The sequence below is a fragment of the Aedes albopictus genome, chromosome 3 (assembly GCF_035046485.1).
Source record: "Aedes albopictus strain Foshan chromosome 3, AalbF5, whole genome shotgun sequence".
Lineage (NCBI taxonomy): Eukaryota > Metazoa > Arthropoda > Insecta > Diptera > Culicidae > Aedes > Aedes albopictus.
Genome location: NC_085138.1, coordinates 193,173,238 through 193,183,394, shown reverse-complemented (window position 1 = coordinate 193,183,394; position 10,157 = coordinate 193,173,238).

Here is a 10,157-nt window from a genome sequence, read left to right as displayed (position 1 = left end):
TATCGCTAACATTGATTTTGTTCAATTTCATGACTCCGCTATTTGATGTGCCGCATGCATGGGTTTGGTTCAAGTTTACGTTTGACCACTTCCGGTGGAAAACCTGGAACTCATTCAATGACACTACCGATTGTCCCCGATTGTGGTCTTAGACTGTTTTCTTGTATGTTCATCAGGCTACCTAAAAAGCCGCGAATTGATGTGTTGAATACATGGGTCGACATTTGACCAATTCCGGCGGGACACTCGGAACCGTTAGGGATCACTACCGGTGGTTTTCTAATGTGATCTGAGGCTATTTTCTTGCTAACCCTTCGATAAGTTATTGAAAAAGCCGCGATATTATGTGTCGCATGGCATGATTTTGCTTCACTTCTCTATCTAATACTTCTGGTGTAACACCCGTAACCGATTCCGGAGCAGTATAATGTACTAGTCTTAAATGTGGCGTGCGACTATTTTCTTGCTGATCGTTCATCAGATTATCAAAAAAGCCGCTATGGTTTGGTTCCCTTCTATATTTTACCACTTATGGTGGGACACTCGTTCTCAGTTCTGGAACACTACCGGTTCTCCCAAATATCAGATTATTAAAAGAGCCGTGATTTGATGTGTCGCATTCAAGGGTGTGTGGTTGCTGCATATGATTTGGCAGCACTGTCATTTGTATCTGTCAGACTGCGTGAACCTATCACACTCTACACACTCGCATGGTTCTACACCCCACTCTACACAGCGGCGTCATTCAAGCCGACAGTCCCGCGCGATCGTGTCAAGCAGTCAACATCCACCAACAATAGCACAAGTGACCCGCATCGTATGTATCCGCGCGCTATGGCCGATTCCTCGATACCCGAACCGCACAAAGGGTTTAGTTAACTTCTACGTGTGGCCATTTTCACACAAGGAACCGGTTCAGATTTGGTCCGAGACTATTTTCTTGCCAACCGTCAAGGTTATCGAAAAAGTCGCTCTTTGGTGTGTTGCATGTATGGATTTGGTTCAATATTATGTTTAGCCACTTCCGGCGGGACATCCGGAACCGGTTTTAGAACACTACCGGTTCAGATACGGTCCGAAACTATTTTCTTGCTAACCGTTCATCAGGTTATCAAAAAAGTCGCAAAAAGTTGATGTGTCGCATGCATGGCTTTGGTTCACTTTTATATTTGGTCTCTTCCGACGGGTCACTCGGAATTGGTTCCGGAATACTACCGACAGACCCCAATGTGGTCTGATCCTACTTTCTTAACCCGTAGGCTACGGGGCTTACAACAAAATTTGAAACCGCTGCCAAAGACGCAAACATCAATATTTTTCAATGATATTTTGAGGTTCACTTTACTATTAGTTGTAGTTTCAATTATCCTGGGAGTCACAAAAATTGGAGCCACGAGGGCAGTTTTATTCCGGTGGACGTCTGGGTCAGGAGGGGTAAAAATTGCAAAACCTTCCTTTTAGCAAGGCCCCATTAGTTGGAATTCAAATTAATTCATCTGAAAAGTTGTTAGTTCTATGTATTATTATATATTACGTCAGGCCTGGGGGTAAGAAGCATATAGGTGGTGTAGAACTTTTTCCAGGCCTCCAAAATATTTTCAATTTTGAGTCTAATTTCTATGCGCATGTAAAAGATTTTGAGGCACGCAAGAAGTATATTTTTCTGTCCTAAGCTAGGTCTTAAGCATATTGAATTAAACTATAAGTAAAACTTGATGGTAACACACTGTTTTTGTTAGAAAAATCATGTTTTCCCCGAAAGTAAGATGATTTTACAAGAAATTGCCTACTTTTAGGCGATAAATGCGATACCTTTTGTGAAGCATTAAACGCCTAAAAGTAGGCAATTTCTTGTAAAATCGTGGTACTTTCGTGAAAAACATGATTTTTCTAACGAAAACAGTATGTTACCATCAAGGTTTACCTATAGTTTAATTCAATATACTTAAGACCTAGCTTAGGACAGAAAAATCTACTTCTTGCGTGCCTCAAAATCTTTTACAAGCGCATAGAAATTAGACTCAAAATTGAAAATATTTTGGAGGCCTGGAAAAAGTTCTACACCACCTCTATACTTCTTAACCCCCAGGCCTGACGTAATATATAAGAATACATAGAACTAACAACTTTTCAGATGAATTTATTTGAATTCCAACTAATGGGACCTTGCTAAAAGGAAGGTTATGCATTTTTTACCCCTCCTGACCCAGACGTCAACCGGAATAAAACTGTCCTCGTGGCTGCAATTTTTGTAGCTCCCAGCATAACTGAAACTACAACTAATTGTGAAGTGAACCCCAAAATTTCATTGAAAAATATTGATGTTTGCGTTTTTGGCAGCGGTTTGAAATTTTGCTGTAAGCCCCGTAGCCTACGGGTTAATAACCGGTCATCAGGTTATTGGAAAAGCTGTGATTTGATGTGTCGCATGCGTGGGTTTGATTCACTATTATATTTGGCCACTTTCGGTGGGACACTCGGAACCGGTTCCGGAACACTACCGGTTCAGATATGGTCTGGGACTATTTTCTTGTCAACCGTTAATTAGGTTATCAAAAAAGTCGCACTTCGATGTGTCACATGCATGGGTTTGGTTAACTGTTATATTTTGGCCACTTCCGGCGGAACATCCAGAACCGGTTCTAGAACACTGCCGGTTCAGATATGGTCTAAGACTTTCTTCTTGTTACCCGTTAATCAAGATATCGAAAATGCCGCAGTTCGATGTGTCGTATGTATGGGTACGGTGCATTTTCATGTCTGGTCCCTTCCAGGGGAACCAGTCCGCAACGGCTGGACCGATCCAAACCATTTTCAAAAGGAAACAATGGGACCAGATTCCGCGTCGAATGAACCGTCGGTCATTAAAATCGGTTGAGGTTTACTGCCATAAAGTGATGTGAGTTTTTTTGTCCACACACATACACTACACACATACCCACACATACACACATACATCCACACATACATCACCACCAGACGGAAGCTGGAAAGTACTTACAGGCTTATGTGCCTGTGGGTTGCGAGCGCGTACCGTACCGTGTCACACGACGCTCTCTGCGTCATTACTGGTATGGTGCCTATCAGCATTCTTATCAGTGAGGACATGGAGTGCTTCGAAATGCGTGGCACAAGAGGCATACGCTGGACTGCCAGAATGGCCTCTATGGTCAAATGGCAGCGCGCGTGGGACAGTTCCACCAAAGGAAGGTGGACCCATAGGTTATTACCGAGGGTAGATAGTTGGATTAATAGGCGCCATGGAGAAGTTATATTCCACCTGACACAGGTCCTTACAGGTCATAGTTGCTTTCGACAGTATCTACACCGTTTCGGGCATGCGGATTCTCCCGAATGCCCAGTGTGCAATATTTTATAAGAAACGGCGGAACACGTTTTGTTCGTGTGCCCGCGTTTTCGTACAATGCGTGACCGCATGCTTGCCGCATGCGGGGAGGGCACAAACCTGGACAACTTGGTCCAGAGGATGTGTAGGGATGAGTTTGGCTGGAACGCCGTTTCAACGGCTATCACCCATATCGTCTGGGAGCTACAGAGGAGGTGGTGCGTGGACTCGGAGAATGACTAGTCCAGATGCAGTACAAGAGTTCGGAGTCAGCTTCGTAGGTCATACCGGTGACCTGCGGTCGAGATCGACCCTTACAGCGATTAAGTGGCCGCGGAGAGGAAGTCCCGGTAGCGGTGCTGTCGTGGCGTCGGTCTACTGGGTTGGATCCGAACCCGCGGTTGGAAAGGGGTCCCCGGCAAAGGTCGGGGCTGGTGGAGACCCTGCTGTCAGCAACCTTCTGGTGCAGCTGATAGGGCCTGAAGGGTAGTGATACCCTTGCCTTCAGCAGGTCAGATCGGGTTGCATGTGGGCATCAGTTCTTGATGTCTGCAAAGCAGTTGAGCGCGGGCGGGGTTGACCCTGCCCGCCTTCCGAGGACAAAGGGAGTGGCGAGGACTACTCGGGAAACTGGCTAAGCGCCAGCATGCTACCGTGATGGACTCTCCAAAGCGAGTCATCGATGTTCGTTGCTGCAGGCTACGCAGCTAACCTTGAGGGTGCGATGTGCACTAGCCCCTCTCTGAAGCAATGTCTTCTTGTTGATTCCGGAGAGACGAAGGGTTTGGCGACCATAGAAATATGTTTTAGTGGGTCGAGGATAGAGTAGTCCTGACTTTTACTATTGTTGTAGAAGACGGTCTAAACCCCACACTATCCTTACCTTCCTGTTAGGGTGTCTGTTGAGCAGATTTTTTCCCCCATGGTTTAGAAGGAAAAAAAAAATATACACACACAGACATCATCTCAACTCGTCGAGCTGAGTCGATTGGTATATGAAACTTGCCCCTCCCGGGGCTCTATCAAATTTTCGTTTTTGGAGTGAACATATAGCCTTTCGGTACACCTTGGTGTACGAGAAAGGCAAAAAATGTACCGGTATAACATAAAATTTTCTCATTAAAAGTGAAATTTTGCACCAAATAATACTGAAATGCTCCACAATAAAATACAAGTAATGTACGCTTAATCGCGTACACCGCATGGCTATTGGACAGCATCCGCGACAGTGCCTCTATAGCTGTGTGTGGAGGTTCTTATGCAAGTGAAATCAACGTGACTACCGAAGGTTAGCCTTTAGAAGAGAGCCTTTTTTCAAATATTATCTTGTTCGCACCCTAGCAAATACCATTACATTTATCTTCTTTACTTTAAATATTCTAATCCCTTGCTCTCTAGGGGACATTCATAAAGTACGTCACGCTAAGAGGGGGAGGGGGTCTCTGAAAAGTGTGACAAGCAATGTATTGAGTATAGCAAAAACCCGTAAGAAGGGGGAGGGGGGTTGACGATTCCCATTTTTAGCGTGACGTACTAAATGGATGCCCCCTAAGTAGAAAATGGCATTAGGTTGAACACCGATGATCATACAATTCTTAGTTGTTCCTCTGTGTTAGACCAGAACAATCGAGATTGAACAAGGAACTATTAAACGGAGGATAGGAGTGGTTTACCGTTCTAAATTCGAAACTTTATTATGTCAATAACGGCACCGGCCACGTATGCCATGCCTTGCTACTAGAGACCAAGATCTTCTCTACATCTCCACGATTGTCATGGGATGGATCACACTGAACTTATTTGACTACATGCAGGAAGCAACTCATTGCATTGTTTATTGAATAACTGATAAATCCATTTCATTTATGTGTTTCATTTATATAGAAATGTACAATCGGTCGATGAATGTTCATAATAAGAAAAGCTAAGAAAGTTTCCGTTACGAATAGTTCCATTACCAGTACCTAGGTAACTAAGTAACTAGGAATTAAACCAAAATACCTTCAGCATATATACTTTTTTTGAAGCTGTGCTTTATCCATCTTAGTAAAAGAAGACCCCATGGACCTATAAGAAAGCTCAAAACAATAAGCTTGATCTGCTTGCCATTTTTCGGATAACTCTGAAATGCAAAGCTTCCTGTTATCCAGACATTTACTCAATGAGTGCGCTAGCTTCCATGGAAAATTGCATGCAATTAAAGCTTCGCGAGAAAAACGCCAAGGCAAAACGCTTAACTTTTCCAGCTCGTACGTTGCGTTATAGGATTTCCAACGGACATACTGTGGTAAGAGTTTGAGGGCTGTTTGCAGATCAGAAGGAATTTCTCAGCCTAGGTACCTATCTTGAATTCCTTGCCTGTATTGTTCAAGAAACCTTTTTTTCTTCGTTCGCAGTACGCAAAGAAATGAGAGCCACCATAGAAAATTTCTGCTAGGAATCGGTCAAGACGTTTCTTTAGCGACTCCTGTTGAACTCGAAACTAGGCATAACAGGCTAGCCTGTCAAGGGCTAGTAGTCATCATCGAACTACTAGTTCCTAGCCGTTTAAAACCAGGACGTTAGACAAGAAGGTTGTCGTTGTGATTATGTTGTTTAATTATGGCCCTCTGTTAATGTCAACTTCTATTCAGTTGCGCTCGCACACTTGCGATTCTATCCACCATTTCTTTCATTACTTTCGTTACTTCTTCCTTCTATTAAGTTAAGTATTAAGTGCACCCATAAAAGCCAATAAAACCAATTATTAAATAGAGCATCAGTAGGGTTCCATATTGTTCACGGCTACTACTTCGGTCTGCAACGTGATGTTGCCACTTGAAAGAACTGACTGAGCTACATATCCGGAATGGTACAAAAGTGATTGTGTCAAATTATTCATTCATAACATCTTATTAATGCTAAATCAGATCTTAGCTATAGGGGAAAGAAGGGCATAACGCCCCGGCTAAGCATATGCGGTCATCAAACTCAAATGATGCTTATTTTAAGGTCGTATTCTGCCTTGGAGAGCAGTTTACACCATTACCACGTGCCCACAAAATTTCCAAATCAAATAAACAATTCAAAAAAGTGTTGGAAAACTGCAGAAGGCAAAACGCCTTTTTGGGTGAGGCAAAACGTCCGCTGGCATTTCCCGCTTTGACTTGTGAAATACCAAGGGGCTCCATCGAACTCTTCCCAGCAGCGAATGAAGGAGTAGGAGGTCTTAATTTCTGTGCGCTGCAAATAAGGAAATCTTTCCAAATGAGGAAAATTGTCGTTTTCCACGTTTTTCTTTCGACAATAGCAGCCGTTCTTGGGCTTAACCTGCTCAGTTTGAGTTCTAGTTTGCTTGCATCTAACAAAGACCTCAACAATATGATAAAATCGGTAAATGAGAGTGAGTATTCACCTAGTAACAGTTGTATTCATATTTCTCCAAAATTCCATATTTCCATAACCATTTGTAATATGTACTGATCTCATGGTCTGAGTCACCGTAAGATAGCATTCTTTAAAAACTCTTCACTGATGGCATAAAGTGTCGTGTTTTAGCAAAGGTGTACCTATCAACGAAAATACCATTTTTGGCGGAAACATGTACCATATACCTACATACTGCTGTTGAGCCTTGTTGCTTTCCAACAAATAGACACCTATTCGTCGAGCCCAAGGCACCGCCCTGGTAGGTATACGACTATATCATGTTGAAATATGACTCGGCGCAATTTATGACGCAAAAACATGTCACCACGTGTCATGCATTCCGTGTCGACACCGGGAACTAATGCTGACGAGATAATGGATTATAACAATAACTCAAAAAGTAAAAGTCGGGTGAAAGGATTACCGCTGGTTTAGCTAAACGCCACCAGTTGTCGTCTTCGTCCTCGCCCACTGCTGCTGTACGGTTGATGGTACGTTGATGAAGTACGGAAGGAATTTGATAAGAAAAATTACTTGATAAATTTATGGTGCAGCGAATATATGATGAAATCTCCCAAATTTGATATATTTTGTAAATTACATATACTGGCTTAACATTCATACCGTAAAATGGCCTATTTATCCACCGTATTCTTTCATTACTTTCCTTACTCCCTCTTACTTCGAGTAGTATTCATGTCTCCGAAAAAAACCAATTAAAGTTAATAATGATAAAGTCATGCGATGATTAAACGTAGTAAAATATAAATCCAATCGGCAAAAACTATGCGAGATGAAAACGCGAAAAAATCCAATAAGTAACGTTCGCTCGACATGAATCTCTGAACATGTACCACCGATCGATAGAACCGAAAATACCGCCGAGCAACATTTAACAGATCACAACCACGATCTTTTTGCCTTTCTAAGGATAGTAGTATTCATCTAAGGGGCTGTCCATAAACCACGTGGTCATTTTTTTGGGAATTCTCAACCCCACCCCCCCGCGTGGTCATTAGTCCATATAAATTTTTTTATTTGTCCATACAAAATGGTCATTGGCCGAACCCCCCCCCCCCCCACCCCCCTCACATGACCACGTGGTTTATGGACAGCCCCTAACTACTACTATCTAGCGTAAGGCGAAAAGATCGTCGTTGTGATTATGTTGTTCAACAATGGCCCTCGGTTAAGAGAGCATCCATTAAGTTCGTCACGCTCAAATTGGGAGTTTTGACCCCCCTCCTCCCTTCGTACGGGGTTTTCCTATACTTAGCACATTGTTTGTCACACTTTCACAGGGTGTCGACTTAATTTTGAAAACCAAATTCCCTGACTTTCCCTGACTTTCCAGTCACTTTCACTGAAAATTCAAGGTCATATAAATGTAAGCTTAAGGGTGCCTGCTCATGAGATGAAATTCAATTTTCTGAATTGTCCTACTTTTTTCTAGGAGTATAAAAATAGAAAGAAAAAAACAAGTGAAGTGCACCAGATTTTTTCAAATAGATTAAAGGCATATTTACAGTATATATAACTTTTGACAAGTCCACCAAAAATTACCTAATTTAGATAAAAGTTCAACTAACTATTTTTTTTTAAATAACGCCAAAATTACAACTGAGATATTCGAAAGACATTACTCCTAGAACATTATTAGGGTGACATCTTAATTTTGTTTTATTAGTTAGAACTACTTCAGATGTTCAGATTTTGTGGCCGCAATTTTGTCGCAAATTTCGCATGTTCATAATGAAAAATCTCAAAATAAAATCCGTCGAGCACCCTACAAAAATCCTTCAGCAAGAAATTCATCCAAAAGTTCTGCAATATTATTTCTGATACTAATGTAAATAAGTAGAGTTAATGTATTGGGAATATCTGAATGCACTTTAAAATCTTTCCTAATTTTTCAAAAACACCTTTATTAATCGTGTAACTTTCCATGTAAAATTCTCTATGATGTCTGCCACATTGCCGACAAACTCACTTAGAACTCCTATAGTGTTTTTTCTCGGAAATGCACCACATTTATGTTGTAAAAATTATGTTCCAAAAATACTTTTAAAAGCTTCATCAAGCGCTTTCGAAAATTCGTATGGGTTTGCTAGCTAAACTCTCTGATGCTTTTAAGCATTCATTGAAATCGGTTGAATCCTTAAATAAGATTACAGGATGTCTAGCAGATGTTACGATATTCTTCCAAAATAATTTCAAAAACTAGGAATTGCAACACGAATTCCACTTGAAGGACTTTTAGGAAATTGATAAGGCGCTGTCCATAAACTACGTAGACTTTTTTCGGCCATCTCGGAACCCCAACTCTCCTTTCCCCTCGTAGACTTTTGTTCATACAAAATTATTGAAATGTGTATGAAGCCCAGACTTTGGTCTGAACAATAAACTTCTGGGCATCGCAAGACTTTATCCGCCAATAAATTCATTAGAAATCCATCAAGATGCAGGGCTGAGGCATCTCAAAACAATACCACCAAAGAATGGACCAAAAATTTGCCAAACATTACATTGAGTATAGTGTCATGTACTTTTAATTTTTAGCTTATCAGCCGGAATCATAATTATGTTATGAAATAAGGCTTCATGATAAAATTCAGAATAGCATTACGTTAACTGAATGCTACAAAAATCAGGATGAAGTTAATACATTGATTTAATCGTAAATCAGAATCATGGACGTTACAGTTTGAAGAAACAATTTTGCAAGTTTTTCAAATTCCATAACATGTTTTATGATTATCGTGAAAAAATTTCCCTGACCATCAATAAAATTCCCTGACTTTCCCTGATTTTCCAGGTCCAAAAATAAATTCCCTGACATTCCCTGACTTTCCATGTTTTTCCAGGTAGTCGACACCCTGATTTCACCAAATCAGCTGAATCGTGTTCAAAGTTTCTTTGACTTATTATCTTTTTAATGAGAATTGGCGGAGATATGAGCCTGAAAAGGGGGTCTCAAGTTAGCCTAGTGGTTAAGGCTATGAATCGCCAATCCGGAGACGAGTTCGATTTTCGTCCAGGTCGGGAAAATTTTTGGGCATAGAGTATCATTGTGCTTGACTCACAATATACAAATTCATGCAATGGCAGGCAAAGAAAGCCCTTCAATTAATAACTGTGGAAGTGCTCAAAGAACACTAAGTTGAAGCGAGGCAGGCCCAAGTCCCAATGCGGACGTAGAGCCATAAAGAAGAAGAAGAATGGGCCTGAAAAGATGGCATGTTTTTGAGAGGGGACTTCAAACTTTTGATCGGGAGTGTATGTGGTGTGTTTATTTTTCCTGTGTTATTTGAAATTCTATAAGAATGACTTTTATTATTTGTAACTATCTAATTTTAAAGGCATTTTTGTATTATTTGCTCATGTTTATTTGTCGTGGGCAAAA